Genomic DNA, 23,713 nt, shown 5'->3' on the forward strand with positions numbered 1-23,713 from the left:
TGCGGTTTCTCTTCTTCACGCTGCTTTGCCGCGATCATGCAGCAATGCTTTGGCTTTGAATTGACCGTTGCCCGTTCATAGTTGGGTTCGATGCGAAATCGACTCCCGTTCTTCTTTGCTACGCGTATAACTCAACTGATTCGTAACACAACAAACTCTAATATAATTACATTGTAACATAGATCCAAAAGTATCATGAATAATATTGCAAGGAAATTCCAAGAAGTACTTTCCGAAGTGATTCCTATCATTTCTGAGGTTTTTTTTTTTTTTTTTTTTTTTTTTTTTAACTTTATTAGAGAGATTTTTCTCTCTAATTTCTGAAGTGAATCAGTACTTTCCGAAGTGATTACGAATTTTCCAAACGTGACGCAGTACTTTCCGAAGTGATTTAGAAATTTTCTGAAGTAGATCAGTACTTTTCGAATTGATTCCGAACATTTGGTTATTTTAAACGTGATTTAGAATTTTTATAAGGTGATGCAGTACTTTCCAAACTGACTCTGGATATTTCGAAAATGATCTTGTACTTTCTTTAGAGATTAAAAACCTTTCTGAAGAGATTCAGTACTTTCCGAAGTGATTACAATCGTTTATGGAGTGATTCAGTTCTTTCTTAAGTGATTCCGAATTTTTATGAAGTGATTCAGTACTTTCCAAAGCGATTATGAACATTTCTGAAGTGATTCAGTGCTTTACGAAGTGATTCCGAATTTATTAAAAATAATTCAACACTTTCCGACGCAATTTAGAGCTTTTCTGAAGTGATTCTGAGTGCTTTCGGAAGTGATTGCGAACATTTATGAAGTGATTCAGAACTTTCCGAAGTAATTACGGTCGTTTCTGGAGTGATTCAGTCCTTTAGATTTCAATTTTTTATGAAGTGATTCAGTACTTTCCAAAGTGATTGTAAACATTTCTGGAGTGATTCTGTACTTTCGGAAGTGATTCTGAATTTATCAAAAGAAATTTATCACTTTCCGACGTGATTTAGAACTTTTCTGGAGTGATTCACTTCTTTTAGAAGTGATTCTGGAATTCTTTGAGGTGATCCAGTATTTTCCGAAGTTTCTCCGATCATTTCTGATGTGATTCAGTACTTTCCGAAGTGATTCCAAACAATTCTGAATCGATTCAGTTCTTTCTTAAGTGATTCCGAATTTTTATGAAGTGATTCAATACTTTTCAAAGCGATTGTGGACATTTCTGAAGTGATTAAGTGCTTTACAAAGTGATTCCGAATTTATCAAAAGTAATTCAACACTTTGCGACGCAATTTAGAACTTTTTTGAAGTGATTCTGAGTGCTCTCGGAAGTGATTGCGAACATTTATGAAGTGATTCAGTTCTTTTAGAAGTGATTCCGAAATGCTTTGAAGAGATTCGGTATTTTTCGAAGTATTTCCGAAAAATTTTGATGTGCTTTAGTACATTTCGAAGTGAATCCAAACATATTTGATATTATTCAGTTCTTTTAGAAGTAATTTTTTATGACGTGCTTCAGTACTTTCCGAAGCGATTTAGAACATTTCCAAAGTGATTTAGTACGTTCCGAAGTGAATCCAAATGTATCTACAGTGATTTAGTACTTTCAGAAAAGATTCAGAGTTTTTCAAAGGTAATCTAACACTTTTTAAAGTGATTTAAAACTTTTTTGATGTGATTCAATACTTTAGAAAGTGATTCCAAACATTTCTGAAATTATACAGTTCTTGTAGAACTGATTTCGATTTTTTATGAAGTGATTCAGTACTTTCCAAAGTGATTATGAACATTTCTGAAGCGATTCCGTAATTCTTTGAGGTGATTCAGTATTCTTCAAAGCTTCACCGATCATTGTTGATGTGGTTCAGTATTTCTTGAAGTAATTCAAATCATTTCTGAAGTATTTCCAATAATTTTTGAAGCGATTCAGTTCTTTTATATATCAAACATTTCTGAAGTGATTGAGTTCTTTAAGAAGTTATTCCGAATGTTTATGAAGTAATTCAGTACTTTCCAAAGTGATTCTGATTGTGTCTAAAGTAATCTAGTACTTTCCAAAGTGATTATAAATATTTCTAAAGTGAATCCGACTTTTTCAAAGGTAATTCAGCACTTTCCGAAGTGATTTAGAACTTTTCTGAAGTGATTCAATACTTTCGGGATTGATTCCGAACATTTCTGAAGTGACTGAGTCCTTTCAGAAGTTATTCCGAATGTTTATGAAGTGAGTCAGTACTTTCCAAAGTGATTCTGATTGTGTCTAAAGTGATCTATTACTTTTCAAAGTGATTCTGATTGTTTTGAAAGTTATCTAGTACTTTCCAAACTGAATTCAAATTTTTCAAAGGTAATTCAGCACTTTCCAAAGTGATTCCGAACATTTCTGAAGTGATGCAGTTCGTTAAGAAGGTGATTCCGAAATTCGTTGAGGTGATTGAGGTTTCTCCGATAATTTCAGGAGTACTTCAGAACTTTTCGAAGTGAATCCCAAAATTTCTGGAGTGATTCAGTTCTTTTTGAAGTAATTCCGAATTTTTATGAACTGATTCAGTACTTTCCAAAGTGATTCAGAATTTATAAATAGTAATTCAACAATTTCCCAAGTGATTTGAACTTTTCTAAAGTGATTCCGGAATTCTTTTAGATGATTCAGTATTCTCCGAAGTTTCTCCGATCATTTCTGCTGTGATTCAGTACTTTCCGAAGTTATCTAAATTATTTCTGAAATGATTACAATAATTTCTCAAGTGATTCAATTCTTTTAGAAGAAATTTCGAATTATGATGAAGATATCCAGTACTTTCCGAAGTGATTTTTAAACATTTCAAAAGTGATTCAGTGCTATCTGAAGGGATTCCAAATTCATCAAAAATAATTCAGCAATTTCCGAAGTGGTTTTGAACTTTCATTAAGTAATTCAATACTTTCGGAAATGATTCCGAACATTTCTGAAGTGATTGAGTTCTTTTAGAAGTGATTCTGAAGTTCGTTGAAGTGATTTAGTATTTTCCGAAGTATTTCCAAACATTTCCAATGTGATCTAGTACTTTCCAAAGTGATTTCAAACATATCTGGAATGATTCAGTTCTTTTAGAATCAGAATATTTCGAAAGTGATCTAGTACTTTCCGAAGTGATTCAGAACTTTTCTGAAGTGATTTAGTTCTTTCTCATGTACCAAAGCTCGCTTTTTAGCTTTTTCAACATGTTTTAGGTGATGCTAAATGTGTTGGGTGGTGATGCAATACTGATGAGTGTTGTAATACTGTTCTATGTGAGTCCATTCTTCTGATGAGTAGTGTAATATAAATAACTTTTGGGAACATTCCAAAGTATTTTTAAAATAATTAGGAACGCTGAAGACAATTCGTGGGAAATTTTCAAAAGAGCAATTCGTGGGAAATTTTCAAAAGAAATTTCGTGGAGAATACCACATGACTTCTTCTTCTTCGCATTTCAAGCTTATTGCATAACGCATATTAGCTTATTGCGTGCTCTCAACTTAGTGTTCTAGATGCATTTCCACAGTTATTAATTGAGAGCTTTCTATGCCTGTACCATTTTTGCATTGGTATAATTGTGTGGCAAGTCCAATCATACTTCTATGCCCAGGGAAGTCGAGAAATTTTCCAACCCGAAAAATTCCTAGACCGGGCCGGGAATTGAACCCAGCCACCTCCAGCATGGTCTTGCTTTGTATCTGCGCCTTTACCGACTGAGCTAAGGGAGGCTCCTAAGAGAATACCACATGAATTTAGGGTGAATTCTAGGGGAGTTCTGAGGAGATTTCCACCGGACTTAATGAGACATTTTCAAGATAATTCTGATCAGGCAGTTTTGTGCAAAATCCCTTTGCTTCTCTGAAGTGATTACTTAGGAATTTCTTAGAAATATTTTAATTGAATTTCAAAAAGAATTCTGAAGAGAAATTGAAGCGAGGACTAATTTAGAAATGGAAGATAATTGTAAAGTGAACTTCTCGATTTTTCTGGAGGGAATTCCGATAATGATATGGAGATAATTTTATGGATGTACTTCTTGAGAGAATCTCAAAACTATTCTTGAGAATTTTGCCTATAAACTCTGAGAACATTTTGTGATGATTCAAAGAGAAAACTCAGAAGAAACAGTAATTGAGGGGAAACTTAACTGATAGGAGTAAATTACCGGGATCCACGAAAGATGGGATATGATATACATTCAAGTTTTCTATAGGACTGATTCGTTCTTGCCGCTGGATTCCTGTTGCCAGGATTCCTACAAAACGGTCGATTCGGCATTAACGAATACACGTGCCATATGGGATTTGACCTAATTGGGACCAAACATTGGTTGTACGCCAGTATGAAACTCCTCAAGTGTCTTTGGAGCTGTTGGTAAGCATATAGTTGGCCACCATTCAGCATAAGCCAGTTTCCGATTGATCACAAGTCTCATGGCTAAACCACTCGTAGACGTTTTATCAGATTTAATTAGTAGTTGTGACCAGAAAATTAACTCTGGGGACCACAGAATGGTCCATCGAAAAATCCGGAACATCCGTAAAAGTGATAAATTCATGAATCTGACCCTAGAATTACAGGGTTGTTTCGAAACCACTCATAGATGTCTTGTCAGAATGAATTATGAGTTGTGACCAGAATATTGACTCTGGGGAAAACGGGAAGGCTCACCGGAAGATCCGCAACATCAGTAAAAGTGGTCAATTCATGAAACTGATCCTAGTACTCCGAGTTTTTTTTTCGAAACCACTCATAGAGGTATTATCAGAATGAATGCGGAGTTGTTATCATAATATAGACACTGAGAACTAAGGGATGGTCCACCGGAAAATCAGGAACGTCCGTAAAAGTGGTAAATTCATGAAACTGATCCTAGTGCTCCGAGTTTTTTTGTTTCGAAACCACTCATAGACGAATTATCAGAATGAATGAAGAGTTGTAATCATAATATGGACTCAGAAAACTAAGGGATGGTCCACCGGAAAATCAGGAACGTCCTTAAAATAGGGTAAATCCAGTGATCCTAGAGCACCACGGTATTTCGAAACCTTAGATGGATTATCAGAATGACTTTGGAATTGTGATCAGAATATGGATGCTGGAGACCATGTAATGGTCCATCGAAAGCATCCGCATCGGAGCACCCGTAGCAGTAGTAAATTCATGAAACTGATCCTAGTGCTCCGTGTTTTTTTTTTCGAAGCCACTCATAGATGTCTTATCAGAATGAATTCGGAGTCGTGATCAAAGTATGGACTCTGCGGACTACGGGATGGACCACCGAAAGATCTGGGAAATCTGTAAAAGAGGTCAATTAATAAAGCTCCTAGAGTGGCACGGTTTTTTTTTTCAAAACCACTCATAGACGTCTAGAGAAGTATTGAGAAAAAATGCTGATTTTTTGATATGTTGTGAATGAAGCCTACATTTTCAAGGAAAAATATAAAAACAAATTGCGCCCTCTGTCTACAAATCATGAAAACCATAAAAAAAAAACAAATACAATGTTTTCAATAAAAAATTCAAATTTTTTAAAAAGTAATTTTATTTACCTTCCATTTGATATTTTGATCTTTGAAATCGGCTCAGTGGTTCAAAAGTTATGAAATTATGAACAGAGTCATTTTTGATAAAAATTGATTTTTCGTACCACCCTAACATGGAAATGGTCACCCTTATGACAAAATAAAATAAAATCTGGTCTAGTATTTTACGATACGGAACAAAACTACCAATTTTGTGCTTGTATGTATCGGGTATTGCAAGAGGGTCATTCTTGAGTTCCGTCTGGTATCGATATGTCACCCACAAGCATTTGCGCAAGGGTTTTTCCTGTGTGATGTGGAGAAATTTTTAAGGTTGTGATCGACGTTGAATCGACGGTGGTGATGCTGAAGAATGGCTCATGGCCGCGGTGGTTTGGTGAATTACGGAGCTCGATACTGCTGGTGGTGATATTATCTCACGATCAAGTGATCGTAGCAGTTGAAATGGTTTGCATGTAGTGATTTGAGGGGCTCGGTGGCCTAGTGGCGACCGTTTTGCCAACTAAGCAGAAGATCATCGGTAGTGTTTCCATTTTCTGGTCTTTTTGAGCTTTCTGGGAATCGCGAAATAGCGGATGGATCTTCCCGAGAATTCCCGGGAATCAGTTAATGCTTTTGAGCAATTCCACGCCAAATGACGAATGGATTAAATAGCTCGATATAAAGTGAATGTACTCAAAAATGATTGGTTGACATTTCCAGTCCGCATCGTGCTCTCTTGCCGTGCGGATCTATTTGCTTTTTGCTGAAGGAAGTGTTACTACTACCTAAAGCTACAACAAATTTAAACAGCACTTTTCAGTGCTCAACCTGAAAAATTTTTCTACCTTGTTCCAACTCTTATTCCTCTTCGATCCTTGTTTGGACCCTACCCGAGGTAATCCTTCTTGGATATCGATTTGGAAAATTCCTCTTCGATCCTTCAGATTCTTATAGTAATCTGCTTGGAAGTCGAATTGGATAAAAATTTACTGCCGCCATGGCGCCTAAACGCAAAAGAAAGGGGCAAACTCTTGACCCCCCTTCTGATGAAATTAATTTGAGTAATCAATTTGATTTGCTCACGGATGATGAGAATGATCCATCATCCAAGAAAAATTCTAGTAAACTTTCCCGGCTTAATGCCAAGAAGGAAAAGATTCCCCCTATTGTGATAACCACTAGCGATTTCCATGCTCTTCGCATGGAACTTTTGAATTTCGTGAAAGTTAAGTTTTCACTACAAATTGGACGTCGGGGTGAATGCCGTGTATTGGCTGAAACCTTGGACGGATTTAAATGTCTTCTCAAGTATCTTACTGAGAAGAAGCACAAATTTTTTACTTACGACACCAAAACTGAACGTGTGTTCAAGGTTGTCATGAAAGGACTGCCCAGTGGTGAATCCCTGGATCAGATCAAAGATGAACTGGCAAAATTACTTGGAGTTGTGCCACTCCAAGTAATCAAAATGAAAATGAAATCCCGTCCTGGCGATTCGCGCAACGGGATTTCTAATGATTTTTATTTAGTTCACTTCAAATCTAGTGAACTAAACAACCTTAAGGCCTTAGAAAAAGCTAGCCTTATGCTCCATGTCCGAGTGAAGTGGGAACACTTCAGGAAGACTGGAGGAAATTTCCAAAACCTCACCCAGTGCCGTAAGTGCCAGGGATGGGGTCACGGAACTAAAAATTGCTACATGCCAGCTAAATGCATGAATTGTGGTGATTCCTCTCACGCAAAGGACGACTGTCCTGTGAAGGAAGATCCTAAGAAATTTAAATGTTCAAATTGTGGTGAAAACCACAAATCCAATTTTTGGGAATGTAAGACTCGCAAAGCGATCCTACAATCTCGTTCTAACCGTCAGGTAGGAAACGCTCCACGTTTCCGACCAGGTACAAATTCCTCTGCTGTTAACAACGGTCAGCGAGGAACAAATTCTACATTCGTACCCGTAGGTACAAATATCTCCCCTGCTTCAAATGTTTCATCTGTACCTACTCCCCTCGCTGCTAACAATGTTCAGCGAGTTAATGGAGCTACCTATGCTGCTATTGCAGCGGGTAGAAATCAAAATACTAACCAACGTTCTAACGGAAATTTTGACAATTTTGACTTAGGAAGCATTACTGCCCCCAAAATGGAATTTTTACAGAATTCATTAATTGACATGATTTCTGATATGCTTAAATCTAACTCCATGTTTGATGCTATTCAAACTGGAGTAAAATTTGCAAATAATATTGTAATGACTTTAAAATTCAGTAATGGATTTTAAAGCATTAAATATTGTAAATTGGAATGCTCGATCTCTTAAAGATAATGAAGACGAGCTATTTAACTTTTTAAGAGTTCATAACGTGCATATTGCCGTTATAACTGAAACGTTCCTTAAACCTGCCCATAAGATTAAGAAGGACGCAAACTACTTGATTTATAGAAATGATCGTCTTGATGGACCCTGTGGTGGCGTTGCCATCATTATTCATAGACGAATTAAACATAAAATTCTTTCTTCATTTGAAACCAAAGTTTTTGAAACTTTGGGAGTTTCTGTTGAAACAAAATTTGGACAACTTACGTTTATAGCTGCCTATTTGCCATTCCAATGCGTAGGCCAGCAAAAGAATTTTCTCAAGGGTGACCTCCAGAAACTTACCCGTCATAGGTCTAAATTCTTCATTATTGGTGATTTTAATGCAAAACACCGCTCATGGAATAATGCTCAAAGCAATTCCAATGGTAATATTCTGTTTGATGATTGTTCTGCAGGTTATTACACTATTCAATATCCAAACAGCCCAACATGCTTTTCTTCTATAAGAAATCCCTCCACTATTGATTTGGTCTTAACTGATTCATGTCAACTTTGTAGCCAATTGGTTACCCATGCTGACTTCGGTTCTGATCACCTTCCAGTAACTTTTGAAATATCCCAAGAAATAATTTGTAATCCCAACAGCTCTACTTTCAATTACCATAGAGCTGATTGGGAGCAGTATCGAACATTTATGGAATATAACTTCGATCCAAACATTCCTTTGCAAACCAAAGATGAAATTAATTATGCTCTTGAATCTCTGACTACTTCTATAGTTGAAGCAAGAGCTGCCTCAGTACCAAAATGCGAGGTTAAATTCGATTCAATTATAATAGACGATGATCTTCAGCTCTTGATCCGTCTTAAAAATGTCCGTAGGAGACAATATCAAAGAACACGCGATCCTGCCATGAAAGTTATCTGGCGGGATTTGCAAAAACAAATTAAAAAGCGATTCTCTGCCCTGAGGAACAAAACTTTTGAAAATAATATTTCTAAATTAGACCCGAGTTCCAAACCCTTTTGGAAACTCACAAAAATTTTGAAAAAACCTCAAAAGCCTATTCCAGCGCTTAAAGAAGGTGGTAAAATTTTGATCACAAATTTGGAAAAAGCTCAGAAACTTGCTAAACAATTCGAGAGTTCCCATAATTTCAGTTTGGGTCTTACTAGTCCTATTGAGAATCAGGTTGCTCGGGATTTTCTGAATATTTTCTCTCGGGAAAATATTTTTGATGATTCCTGGGGGACTGATTTGGACGAAGTAAGGTCTATAACTAAAAATTTTCAAAATATGAAAGCTCCAGGTGATGATGGAATTTTCTATATCCTCATCAAAAAACTCCCAGAGAGTACCTTGTCTTTCTTGGTAAAATTATTTAACAGATGTTTCCATTTGGCATACTTTCCTGATAAATGGAAAAATGCTAAAGTTGTTCCAATTTTGAAGCCGGATAAAAATCCAGCTGAAGCTTCTAGCTACCGCCCAATAAGTTTGCTTTCTTCAATAAGTAAACTTTTTGAAAAGATAATTTTGAATAGAATGATGCTTCACATCAATACGAACTCAATTTTTGCAGATGAGCAGTTTGGATTTCGCCATGGGCATTCAACTACTCATCAACTCTTAAGAGTTAACAATTTAATTCGTTCAAACAAATCTGAAGGCCACTCAACTGGAGTTGCTCTTCTAGACATAGAAAAAGCATTCGACAGTGTTTGGCATGAAGGTTTGATTGCTAAATTGAAAAAGTTTAATTTTCCACTTTATATTATGAAATTAGTTCAAAATTATTTAACTGACAGAACTCTTCAAGTAAATTATCAAAATTCCAAATCTAATCGACTACCTGTTAGGGCAGGAGTTCCTCAGGGTAGCATTCTTGGGCCTATATTGTATAACATTTTCACTTCGGACCTCCCTGATTTGCCTCAGGGTTGCCACAAATCTTTGTTCGCTGATGACACAGGCATTTCCGCTAAAGGAAGAAGTCTTCGTGTTATTTGCAGCAGACTTCAGAAAAGTTTAGATATTTTCTCTTCTTATTTACAAAAATGGAAGATTTCTCCCAACGCTTCCAAAACTCAACTTATAATATTTCCACATAAGCCTAGAGCTTCGTTTTTGAAACCTAGTAGTAGTCACATAGTCACTATGAACGGAGTTCCAATTTCCTGGTCAAACCAAGTGAAATATCTTGGATTAATACTTGACCAAAAATTAACTTTTAAAGATCACATTGAGGGCATTCAAGCCAAATGTAACAAATATATAAAATGTTTGTATCCTCTTATAAACAGGAAATCCAAACTTTGCCTGACGAATAAACTTCTAATATTTAAACAAGTTTTTAGACCGGCCATGCTTTACGCTGTGCCAATATGGTCTAGTTGCTGCACTACCAGGAAAAAAGCACTTCAAAGGATTCAGAACAAAATTCTGAAAATGATTTTGAAGTTGCCTCCCTGGTACAGTACTACCGAAGTACATAGAATTTCGAATGTTGAGACTTTAGCACAAATGTCCAACAAAATAATTAATAATTTCAGGCAAAAATCGTTGCAATCCTCAATTGCAACGATTAATTCCCTTTATACTTAGATAAGATTTAGTTTTAGTTTTTAGTTTTAAGATATCAATTGTTATACTGACATGCAGGTTAAAAAACCTGTTTAAAATACTGAATTGCCAAGACATGAACAATGTAAAAACACTTAGATATATATCATAACAATTAAGGCTGGTACGTTACTGCAGTAACTGGAGCACCTAGGTTAAAATGAAATGTAATTTATTTTGAATTTGGAACAAATAAAGAGTTAAAAAAAAAAAAAAAAAAAAAAAAATTGGTTGACATTTCAGGTTGACTTCAAAATAGCGTGTAGGCTATGATCGCCACAGAAAGCACTCAGTTTCAGCATGAACTCAACTCCGAGCGCAAAAAATCCTGAATGTGGCAGTTACAATTCGATGGCTTACCGATAAGTCGACCAGAAAAACATCAACACTTTACCTTTCATCTTCAATTGCACGCACAATCAAGCGAAACAGCAAGCAACAAAATCAGCTCAAGCACCCAAAATTAGACCGTATAACCGGCGATCGGGGCCGATGGTTGCAGGCATTACGTCAGTTTTTACGTCTGCTCATAAATGCCCAAGATTCGCTTTCATCGACACTAATCCAGTTTCGATTGACGGAGATTGGAGGAAAATTAACAGTAGCTTAACCCAGCCAGAGCGTAATAGACTAATTATCCTATTACCTCCTATTTCGCGTTTCAGTTTTCTCAGCGGGTTGGAGACTGCGTTCGGTCAGTGACGAACCCGAAATCGTTCTTCGTCTTCGGCAAACTAAGTTAATCCCATCCAAATAGCACCCCATTACGCTTACTCAACCGTCTCCTTCGTCTTATGGTAACGGAAAATTAATTGCTAGATGCGAACTGAGCAAATGCCAATCAAAAGTATACGGCTCGAATTTCCTTCCATCCGCTGAAGAACTACTAATCGATTTTTGATTGCATTTGAAATGGGTTGGTCCACAGTATGCAAGTGGTCCTACATAATAGTATCACCGCAAATCATGTCCAGCCGCTTTCGTCGGTGTTTGAGCACGAACGGAATCCATGTCTTTTCACTGTCAGGCCAATGTGATTCTGGTTCAAAGAGCATAATTGAAAGGGCAAATACTGGGACGACCATGGGGCTTCGTTTCAATGTAGAGCGACAGAAATCATCAGGGCAAATATTTGTTCTATCGATGAGCTTTCCCTTTAGGGGCACCTCTAATACCCATCGACGAAGCTGTGGACTCGCTTTTGGCTTTGATTGAAACGAATGGGTCCGGTTAACAAGGTGATGAAATGCTTCTCTTTCTCGATCCTGATGGACCGATTGGACGATGTTTAGAGATGAGGGTGGCACTATCAGTATGCTTTTTGAAGATGGTGGTGTTTGCCAATTCAAAGCACCAATTTGGATTGTTATCATATATATGACTGCAATATCAAAGATATTGCTTTTCAGCGATGTTTTTAAATCAATGGACATCACATTTCAAACGACTCACGTAAATATATGCTTGGTCCATTAAATGTGTAGAATTGGTCAAACATTCGGATAGAATCGAAATTGCAATCGACATGCCGGTGAAAAAGCAATTATCGATGCCAACCAATCAACTTATCATTTCGTGTTTGTTGTTGACTTGTTTGCCACTGAATTATTCTGCACCATATATCACTGAACGAGATAGGTATCGTTCATCAAATTACAGTCAATGGCTTTTGATGCCATTTCGAAACAGTTCACGTAATTAATTTGTTTTCCCTCGAAAAAGCTCGCTAACCCCCCTCGTTTTCCATTTTTCATTTCTCATTGCAGGTACATAATTGTGACAACCGCAGAAACAACAAGTGAAATCGCAAACATTGCCTAACAACGACGGCCGACAACCCCACGTTTATGAGTAAGTGTCAGAAGATTAATTTAATATCACGACGAGGACGCTCGCCGTTCGCACGAAAAGGCTGAACTCACCCACCGCATCTCTGCCATATCTTTTCATTTCCATAAACAAAGATTTATGCATCCATTGTTGTTTGTTTTCGGTACCTTTCGTGCATCAGGGGTAGGTACTTGCGGTGACACATTACATTGCACGCGGGCGAGAAGCAATGTCGTGGTGGTGGTTATTACATTTAACTGCCCAGATCAGTCCGCCGCAAGAGGAGAAAATATGCCATTTCTTTTCCAACTGGGCAAGGTGCCTGCCCGGCAGCCAGCGGTATGATGCGAACAATGGGCCAATAAACATGCTATCACGTGTGTGGCAGCGAACAAATTACATAGCTGCACTATCATTTCGGGGATCTCAAGAGCAGCATCCACTGGGCTTTTGATGTTGTGCGATTGTTGCATATGGGGGTGTTGCGATTTGTAGATGATGTGATTATCATTGGCAGCTTTGTTTTATAAAACGACAATGTTCAGTTTTATGGCTACCTAAGTAAAATTTTTGGTTTTATCGTGGTTTTAAAAAGGTTTATAGGGGGAGGTAGCTCATCGATTCTTCCGGTTCGCCTCCTAGCATCGTGCTATAAGGTACCAGGCGATAACCAGGGTAGTTGATCGATAGCTCGATGACATCATTTCGTTGGCGTCTGCAATGGGAAATTCTCATAGCAGGCGTTGACGATGGGACGTTGCGAGTTGTTGAATAGCAACTATCGTGGTAACTCACCGATTACCTGTCGATCTGGCAAATTTGGAAAGACGTCTGCATTGAATTGTCTCATATAATAATATTCCGCCCACTATATCACAAGAAATTGCGAGTAGCTGAGTGGAATGGAGATAAGTTAAGCATTGGGTACAGGACCAAGTCTCCCCTGGGTGGTGCCAAAAGATGAGCGCAATAGAATCATCAAGTTGCCATTAGGCACGGAATGAGACTATTGCATGGCTGGGTAGTCAAAGTCTTCCATTCGTTAGTCATTTCAGGTGGATTAGAACAGGTTTGGATTTTTCAGATATAAGATACATTCATACCATTGGCATTTGGTATTTGAGATAAAGACAGAGACAGGATGCGGAGGGCCCGCTTAGGGGGAGCGTAACCCATGTTATGGCTTCCATTTATTAAATAGTTCAGATAGGCTGGAAATGATAGGTTCATGGTGAGAAAATGTACCATATGGTGCCCGTTCACTGATCATTGCAACGTTGATGATTTCCTATAGTGACACATATCACCTTCTTAATGCTTCAGTATGCCTCAAACGATTAATTCTTAGTTGTTAATAGAACTTCCTTGATGAAATCGGCTGCTTCATGCAGACTGAGCAATTCTGATTATAGTGTCAGATTTGTTCTGTATACAGAGGAACTGGGAGGGCTTATTAGAAACTTATCACCAATAAAATAATGATCTTCTAGTAAATTTTGCATTTAATTTTATTAATATTTTATTTTATTTAAGCATATTATTTTTGTTACAGTCAATTTGCATTAGCATATGATACAAGAGATTTAATATTACTTGCTCGTTTTCGCGTAAAATAATCAATATTTATCTTACTTGTAATTACCTTTGAAAGTTTTTTTTTTAAGTTTTTTTTTTTGTGATCTGAAAATTTACCCAGTTTGGTTAGAAGTTTCGAAGCTAACGCATGTCCACAGGCCTAATAGAAAGATAGGCAGAACAAGTGTATCATTAAGAATGGTTGCATGCAGGGTTGCTTCCACTCACTTGCTATAGATGAGTGATTTTCGGAGTTTTGAATTCGTTAGATGTTGTAATGGAGATTTGTGCTGTTGGATGCGGGTGGAGATTGGAGGGCGGGTGTTTGATGCATAGAGCCTGTCAATTTCGCTTTCAGAGTGTCGCAGTCAGCGGTTTTATGATTCGTGAGCGCTCGCGATTCGTAGAATCGTTGATTGTGACTGCAAGTGGATTTGACGGGTTTTGTGTTTCGGACGCTTGTTTTTGGCCTTTTCTTGTGTCTAACATGTGCAGAGTATCATTATAACGTCTACTGGTTTTGAGATTCCTGGTAGCGTGAAATATATTTGTGAGAATATCTTTTTGAGATTTTAACAGTCACGTTTTGTTTGTAGTTTATATTTTATTTATTCATGTAATTATCGTAAATAATAGTTATTCAATAGTAGATAGTTCATCCATATATTCGTACTTTGACGCGAAGCGCTGTGGATTATGAGATGCTCGATGACCCTGGAGGGATCGATTTTGCTTACTGAGCAGAAAATCATAGATTTAACCCCAAGCTCTTCAACAGCACAATAAATCGCCACCATCATGTGTATATTTGATATTAAACATTAACCTTGGAAACTATTTGCATATCAAGCGAAAACGTAGTCCTGTATTGTCGCGAAGCGTTATGGTTCTGAGATGCTCGATGACCCTGGAGGGATCGTTTTTGCTTACTGAGCAGAAAATTATGGGTTTAATCCCAAGCTCTCCGTCATGACTCTTAAAATTCATTATCACTAAACAAAATTAATATGTTCTTTCGATAGCCGGCTATCGAGAGATTAAATAAACAACAAATAAACAATACATACTTTTGGTTGCATCGCCAACTTGAGGTGAATCCTAACCGAATACCCTACCCAACCCTCCAACTCCGTAGCACTTATGAGGGTGTCGCTAAGTCGGTGGCCTCTCGTTAAGTAAGTACTACATCAACATTTCCTTCCTTATCCCTAGTTATGGTAAAGATGGGCGTGGCCGGGAATAGCGGCAGTCATGCTTCTGTTACTCTTGTTTAGATTGGAACCAATGTTTACTCCTCAGCATTATTCCTGAAAGTAGTCTAACTGAGAATTTCAGAAGAGACGTGAGTGTCGCTAGTATCCAATCTACGAAGTATATCATAACAACGCTAACGCTAACGTGGTTTTAAAAAGGTTTATAAAGTTGATATCACACTTTTTGGCCACACGACAAATATTTGACTGGTTATGCTTTGCCAAATAATGCTATTTGTCATATTTGTTTGCCTAAGCAATTCCACTTGTCATATATTTAACAAATAGTTTACCAACAAATATTTGATCAAATACTACAAAACGGGTATTTGGCCAGCTATTTGTCAAGCTATTTGTTGACGTATTACCTTATTTGCATTTGACTAAGTTTTGGTTGATGGTATTTGGTTAAATTTAGTTGACGTCAAGAAAACGAATTTCGCTAATCTCGGGCCAAATCCCAGATTGAAGATCATATGATCCATATCAGGTTCTGGGTCCACTGGAATCGGTTCTAGAACAATATTTCTGGAGTAAAACTTTCATGTGACAAGTAAATAATGCTCATCTCAGGTTTCTTTGTTTGCAGATCTCGTATCAGCTCCTTCAGAAATCTGAACCATATTTACAGAAGTAATGGATTTATATGATGTGACGCCGCAAACACATCATTTTTTTACAAAACTTTGTTCATGACTCGGAAAATACTATTCGTTTAAAGTTAAATTAGAACGGTTAATAGGGAATATACTAAGTACAGCACCATACTCAGCAGGTGGCGAAGATGGCATTTGCACCAAAATAAATACTTAGGAGCGGAAAAATTGCTCAAATATTCTTTGAACATTTATAAAGTTTCCTTTTAGGAAAGACTTTGAACTTAAACAAAGTTCCTAAATCAAACAATTAAATTTTTAGAATAATTTCTCCATATAAAAATTGAAAATAACAATTTAAAAACCTACCCGAACTGCGATCGATCATATTTCATTTCAAATATAATTGAAGTTGGCCCATCGGCATTTCTGAAAACCTGAAAAAATATTTTCGGATCTCAGAAATATCAAGGTTCTGTGTCGACGAGGTTCAAATCTCCATATAAATGAATAAAACTACAATTTTAGAAAAATGTTGGGATGAGATCATGGATACCGATTCCATCCACCTCATTGGCATTATTCATTGCAGAAATAGCCAAAGGATCCATGCTGCATGGTTCAATTTTGGAGAAGGTCACTTGGCCATATAAATAATCTCATAGATTAAATTAGATTAGTATCTCATATCATAGAAACAGGTCGATTGGCATCTGAAAAAAAAAATATTTTTTTCCCGGATCTCAGGAATAGGAACCTTTCTACATGGTTCTGTGCTGAGGAAAGTCAGTTCTTCATAAAAGTGATGAAAATCACAATTTTAAAATTTCCTTGGCTAGAAATAACACATATCTCACCTCAAATACATTAACGTATGTACACTGGCATTGGTAATTTGGCTGGCCAGGAAACACCATTGGTAATTTTGGAAACTTAATACTTTGGATTTCCGGATCTGAGGAATGGTCATAGTAACCATGCAATATGATTTTTAACTGGAAAGTTCATTTGTCTATGTAAATAATGCAAACTACAATTCCAATACTTTCTAGGGCTGCCACCATTGATATTTCATCCCGAAAATAAATAAAATTACTTGGTAATGAAACGTTATCATCAGAAGTTTTTTTTTATTTTTGAGCGAAGTCGGCCTCTGAGAGGGCCAATTTGAAATGAGGGTCCGTAGTAGTCGAGTACCTATCATGCGCATGTTGCTATCAAGTGGTCGGAAGAGAGGAGGAGCTTAACCAGAGGATCATGCAGCTCAAACTAGAGAAGGTTATTAAGGAACTATCCGCGTTAATTATAGGAAGCCTCGGGTCCTTATGGAATTCCTTGAGAAGCCTTACGGATATCCCAGTAAAGTCGAAGAAACTATCCGAGAAGTCCTATTAAAGCCTCCAAGCTCGTTTTGTTTGCATCAAATAAATCCTTTTTACTTTATTTGTTCCCAAATAGATTTCAGGAGAACTTGATCCAGAACTGATTCTGAAGGAACTTGTCCGAGAGATAAAAAGTCCGTATGTATTGATGTGTCATATCACATAAATTGTCGATCAGTACCATCACAACAAGCGACGATTATTTGATGTTTAAGCTACTCAAGAATTTCAAGAGCATCAAATCAATTATTTGGCTGTTTTCAACAATTTTGATTGGCAAGAAATAAAATAGCCATCACACTATTTGACCTATTGCCAAATAAATGAAAAGAAAAATACAAACCAAATATTTGCCATAGCAATATTTGGTCAAATATATTTGACAATTACACCTTGGTGAAGACAACAAATCAAGAAGACTGGCAACTCTTCCATTTTCTCATACGAACGCTATGGAACAGGTACAATCGCGTCATCTGCCGTTCAAAGGTAAATGCTTCGAACGAATTTGATAGCAAAGAATACATCCTCAGAAGAAAGGATTGTGTATTTGCTAATTTTTCTATGCGTTGCTTCCACCTTCACTCAAGCGCAGCGCTATTGTATCTGTCGCTTGGATTCTGGCAAAGTTACCAGTCTTCTTGATATGATGTCTTTGACCTTGATCAAATATATTTGTCAAAATTTACCAAATATGTGACGTTTTGTCAAACAGTGTGATGTCAGCTTAAGGCTTAGAATGGGCTTGAAGACCATAATAAAACAATGAATGCTACTTGGGATAGTTTGCATGTTAACTTGAATCCATGTAAGCTTCACACTCCAAGGTTTCATAGTTCCACAAAAAGCTTTTAAATATTTAAAGAGTCGGTCTACGAGATTCGGAGATATGGACGGAACAACTTACAAAAAAACATGAATTTAGGAAACTAGGTCGAGTTTCTTGCCAACCACTGAACCGATTCAACAGCCACAACTTGGTCTTATGGTTTTTATGGAACGCTATTGAATATATTTGGAATCGGTCAACTGGTTGCGGAGATATGCACGGAACCTATAGAATCAGACTTTTCATGGTGGTTAAATTTGTATATGTATTTGTACTAGCCTACATCGGTTGATGAAATAAATAAACAAAACAAAAGTCATGGTTGCTCCTTGAGTATCCATCCCCAAAAATCAGATAGAAGGATGTAACAAGTACGCTTTTCATTTATTTATTTATTTATTTTGGTAGATATTTATTTATTTAGAATTCATATTTATGCCATTACTCATTTAATCAAATTGCATGAAGTTACATTTTTACAATAAAATCATAAATGTGTTCCCCGCCAAGGAATGTCCACTCATGTAGAGTTACACTTGTCATACAGCAAGCAATGAGTTCCCAATACGTCCAGCCAATTAATTTCATTTGACCCGAATACGCTATCTGTTAGTTAAAGTCCGAGGTACGAATCCGAACCGTGCTCTCTTATAAAAGAGTTACCGAAAATAGATTTGAGCAAGACAGTACATTGAAATCGCATGATAACGAAAGAGATGTAACATTGAATGTTCTTCAGAGAAAAATGATGAGAATTGTCGTTCGAAAGGTCGTTGAATTACTTCGATAATTTGACGTACTTCCGGCCACGATGGCCTTTGAAGTCACACCTATCTGAGGGTTCTAGAACTTCTACTCGTCCGCTTTGACTTGAACCGTGGAAGAGGCGAGAGTGCGAGTAGTTGATACTTAAGTGTACTTAGTGCCGCGGTGTGTTTTTCGTGGTATATGAAGTTTAAAATGTGAGAAGTCTAAAAAGACTGAATTAGCCTGTAGAGTTCAAACATTAGGTTAGAAGTTACGTGCGGTCAACTTTTTGTGTGTGCAAAGTGAATAGAAAGGTAAGGTGAATAATGTCTTTTGTGTGGCGATTTTGCTTAAATGTGTCGAACAGCCGTTCGACGGCTTTTTGTGCAGGATCGTTATGTGCAGATTGGAGATTGCACCGCATCGCTTCAAGCGATACATGGCTTTGCTCGGCACACCGCATCCATGATAAAAATTCGCGCTTCAGCGTCAAGGTTCCCCGGTTTTGGAAGGATCCGGAAGGGAGACACCGTTAACCTATTCTCCGACAGAGCGTTAGCCAAACCCGCCAGCATACACCACGTGAACTAACGTTCTTCAGTGCATAACCGACGATCCCCTCGTCAACATCTGCGCCACCGGAAATTGGGAATTTCCGCACTATACCAGTCCGGGGTGCAATGCGCAACACCCACACCGATCAATAGAGTGCTTCTGTGCTGACCTCACTCCGACAAAGGGAAGCTTCTGTGCCGATACGGATGAAGCAGTGACGACAATAGAGATTGCTAAAGTATGATTGTTCAGTGATTTGTTTATATCGTGAAAAAAATTTCCGCTATGAAGTTATTTTCTCGATGAAAACATTTTGGGTTACGGCGCCGGTGGTGTAGTGGTAAGCGTGATTACCTCTCACCCCAGCAGGCCTGGGTTCAATCCCAGTCGGCGCCGCCGGGATGTTCTGAGGCATAACATCTCTGATCACGCCTTCCTTCGGATGGGAAGTAAAGCCGTTGGTCCCCGGTTCATGACTTGATGGGTCGATAGGTAGGGTCCAGGTGTGGGAGCTGCCTTCCTGTGGCACGTCGGTAGCATTGGTGCTCAGCACGGAAAACAAGATCGACGGAAAAAACAAACCAAAGGAAAAAAAAAAACATTTTGGGTATACGTATACGTGACGTAGTGTGCGTACGATAAACGTCAGCAATCTCTGTAATGATACCGTGAGTAAACAAAAAAAAAAATATCACGGTTGCTGCTGCTCTGTTATTACCAGATCAGCTGCAATTACACAGAGAACCAACAACAGATGATGTTTGGGACTAACATTCATCCTCAATGTGTAAGAACTGGAGATCTAATATTTAGCAATACCAGCGCCGGCCGTGTCCGAATGCAGGTCAACTAGGGAATGGGAAGGAATGTGTTGACGTGGTACTCGCTGTGAAGGAAACCGAGAAATCCTCTGCGCTTCCACGAGAAATCACTGGGATGTTGGATGTGGGGGGAAAGGTTGCACCGCACACGCAGGGATCGTTTTTTGGTAGAGCGATTATAATACACAAAACACACACACACGCGCGCGCACTCATCCAATTTCTATTTTTAGATCAGGACCCACACTGTGGTAAGTGATGCGATCGGTGTTAAAGAAGAATTTGTTTTCATTAAAATCTAGTGGGTATAGAGAGAATAAGGCAAAGTGAAAAATTGCAAGGAAGAGGACGGGCCTGGGATTGAACTCCCGACCTTCTGCTCAGTAAGCAGAAACGGTAACCACTGAGCTACCGAGCCTCGTCAAGGTACCGTGAGTAAACAAAATGCATGAAAATCTCCGCACATACAAACACATGAGCTCGAAGACAAGTAAAAGGATAGGCTATCAATCGCTAGAACCAGATCAGAAAACCGCACACACGATTAGGGAGAGCTAACAAACAAACAAACATATGGAAAGGAACAAGTACTATGAACAAACCTGGGTTAGGAACTCTAATAAATTAGATAATGATTTCCGTTATTTGCCCCTGAAATAAATGTTGTTTTTCGTAAAATTTAAGCTTTCCCTGTAATGTTAATTTTGGTTGACTAGGTTTTCCACATTTGGCGTCGTTCTATTTTTGCGATATTTGTTGTGGTATTTTTTGTTAGCAGAATTTACTCCAGGTTGGACTGCCTGGGAAAACAGTCTCCGCACTCACGTGTCACGATCGGTGGAGGAAATCTGAAAGGGGTGTGGGGGTTGTTGTGTTTCGGTAGAACGGCGGCTAGCACCAACTTTCACTTAAGACTGATTGAAGCATCCTCTATATGTGAGGATCTCAATCCCTAATGGGATTTCAGCCTGCTTAATTGCCCTGTAACTAATTTTCGGTCTCTTCTACACATAAACCCGCTGGCAAATAAAACCGTGACGAGTGGTCCTCTTCGGAGGTGGTGCTTAAGCTACTCGTTTTGAGACAGGAAGCGTATTCAGTGGTCGAAATCTCGTAGGTTGCGAGGGCTTGCGTTACAAGGAATAGTAATTTCCATTTAATTCCACTACCTTCTTTGTTTATCCTTGACAGATACACGTATGTCATATACAACACAAATTCGTATAATTATGTTGAGTTGAGTGAACTGCTATGCAACCAAAACTAGTCATTAAAAGGTTCAATAAACTGTTATAGAACATGTGTGTTGCTCGTGCACTATTAGTACAAGACTCTGATTAAGTCTGTACATTGTATACTAAAGGGTGATACGGTCAAAATTTGGTCAAGGGAAAACGCGTGTAAATCGGTGAAATCGTTTATTTAAAAAATCAAATTAAATTTCTTTTTCAAGTTCAATTAGTATAAAATTCAGGAAAAATATTCAGTTAGGCTTCCGCTTTTCCAAATCCGAATTGCCGGGCCTTACGCTTGACCCCTGCCATCAGATTTTGTACAGCCACCTTGTCCATCTTCTTCGCCGCAGAAAGCCAGTTTGCCTTGAACTGCTGCTCGCCCTTAGCAGTTTTTTGGTCTTCTTTAGGTTCCGCTTGACAATAGCCCAGTATTTCTCAATTGGGCGGAGCTCTGGCGTGTTGGGAGGGTTCTTGTCCTTGGGAACCACCTGCACGTTGTTGGCGGCGTACCACTCCATGGCCTTTTTACCGTAATGGCAAGATGCCAAATCCGGCCAAAACAGTACGGAACAACCGTGTTTCTTCAGGAAAGGCAGCAGACGTTTATTCAAACACTCTTTCACGTAAATTTCTTGGTTGACAGTCCCGGAAGCTATGAAAATGCTGCTTTTCAAGCCACAGGTACAGATGGCTTGCCAAACCAGATATTTCTTTGTGAACTTTGACAGTTTCATGTGCTTGAAAACATCTGCTACCTTTCCCCTTCCTTTTGCCGTATAAAACTCCTGTCCCGGAAGCTGCTTGTAGTTGGCTTTGACGTAAGTTTCGTCGTCCATTGCCACGCAGTCAAACTTCGTCAGCATCGTCGTGTACAGCCTCCGGGATCGCGCTTTGGTCGTCGTATTTTGTTTATCATCGCGATTTGGAGTCACTACCTTCTTGTAAGTCGATAGTCCGGCTCGTTTTTTGGCTCGATGCACGGTTGTAGACGATACACCCAGCTTATTTGCGGCATCTCGGAGAGAGAGGTTAGGGTTTCGCTTGAAACTACCGGCAACTCTCTTTGTCGTCTCAGCGGCTTCCGGTTTTCGATTTCCCCCCGATCCAGACTTCCTGGCTGTCGACAAACGTTCCCCAAACACTTTAATTACATTTGTAACGGTTGATTTGGCAACTTTTAGCGATTTTGCCAACTTTGCGTGCGAGTAGCTCGGATTTTCGCGATGCGCGAGCAAAATTTTGATACGCTGCTCTTCTTGCTTGGACGGCATTTTGACAACTGAAGAGTGAATTCCAAAATCAAAATAGGAGCAACATTCTACACACACACACCTTCAAAATGAGGGGTGTTCAGGTTTTTTAAATGCAAAATTGAAAGAAATACGTCAAGTTGATATTGACCAAATTTTGACCGTATCACCCTTTACATACGTGTATCTGTCAAGGATAAGCATATAAGATAGTAGAATTTAATGGAAATTAATCATGCTAGTTGTTCATAGATTTGTATAGTTATTTCCTATCGATTTGTGTATTTGGATTTTAATTTAATCTATAAATGACAAAGTAACAAGGATTCAAAACCTAGCACTATTTCGCAACATTTTTTTTATTCGTCAAAACAATTGTTCGATTTTAATTCTTCCTAAGTCATTCGACTGGAAAACTAATAGAATGTTATGGTGTAGCCACGAGTGTGTAAGAAAGGTGGTGCAACAGTTGCACTGGATTTGATGGTAAGCGTTATGTTCAAGGTGCGGGCATTTAGTCTAGGAGAGGAGGTTTAATAAACCAACTTTGCAAAAACATAGCTAATATGTGTTTATTTATTTCCTGAGAGTTTCAAAAATATCCGACCGGAAATGAATAAACCATTATTTGAATTATTTCACCAAATCGTAGAAACTATTATTTCAACTTTGGAATCAGAAGTAAAATTGCACATTTATAGCAACTTATTCCGACGCAAGGCAGACTTTATCTTAGATATTGAAAATGAAGCTTTCTTACTCCCAGTCGTAAATCTGACATCCGAAATTACCGTGGAATCGCCGTTATTTCTTGTATTCCAAATCTTTTTGAAGCGTCAAAATTTATCAACTAGTAAAAAACCAACAAGTCAACAACATGGCTTCTTCAAGGGCCGCTCCACTGCTTCTAATCTTCTGTAGTTTGTCTCTTTTACACTGAATGCCATGGATAATGGTAACCACGTGGAAAGTCTTTCCACTGACTTCAGTAAAGTATTCGAAAGAATCGACATACCATTATTACTTTTCAAGCTGCACAAAGTAAAGGCTGACTAAAAGTAAATTGGTACGCCCGCCTCTAGTGTTGGGAATCGGAAATCTTTGACAGTGGTTTGATTACACTTCTATAGAGAACAACTGGTGCAAGTTTGATCAAAGCAGTCGACCGCGTTCAGAAATAACGT

General features: G+C 38.2%; 1 long non-coding RNA gene across 2 annotated transcripts in view; it reads left to right on the plus strand.

Annotated features, from left to right (window-relative positions):
• The window catches only part of LOC135709373 (uncharacterized), a 178,393-nt gene that overhangs the window by 76,355 nt on the left and 78,325 nt on the right, over positions 1-23,713 (plus strand). The window contains exon 2 of one of the 2 annotated variants that reach the window (XR_010518346.1): positions 12,223-12,307. The exons of the other annotated variant lie outside the window; for it this stretch is intronic. This is a non-coding gene — a long non-coding RNA (uncharacterized LOC135709373). The remainder of the gene's footprint in view (positions 1-12,222; positions 12,308-23,713) is intronic. 2 annotated transcript variants of the gene reach the window in all.

The sequence above is a fragment of the Ochlerotatus camptorhynchus genome, unplaced genomic scaffold (assembly GCF_037179485.1).
Source record: "Ochlerotatus camptorhynchus isolate MF236.1 unplaced genomic scaffold, CSIRO-AGI_Acam_v1.1 ptg000033l, whole genome shotgun sequence".
Lineage (NCBI taxonomy): Eukaryota > Metazoa > Arthropoda > Insecta > Diptera > Culicidae > Ochlerotatus > Ochlerotatus camptorhynchus.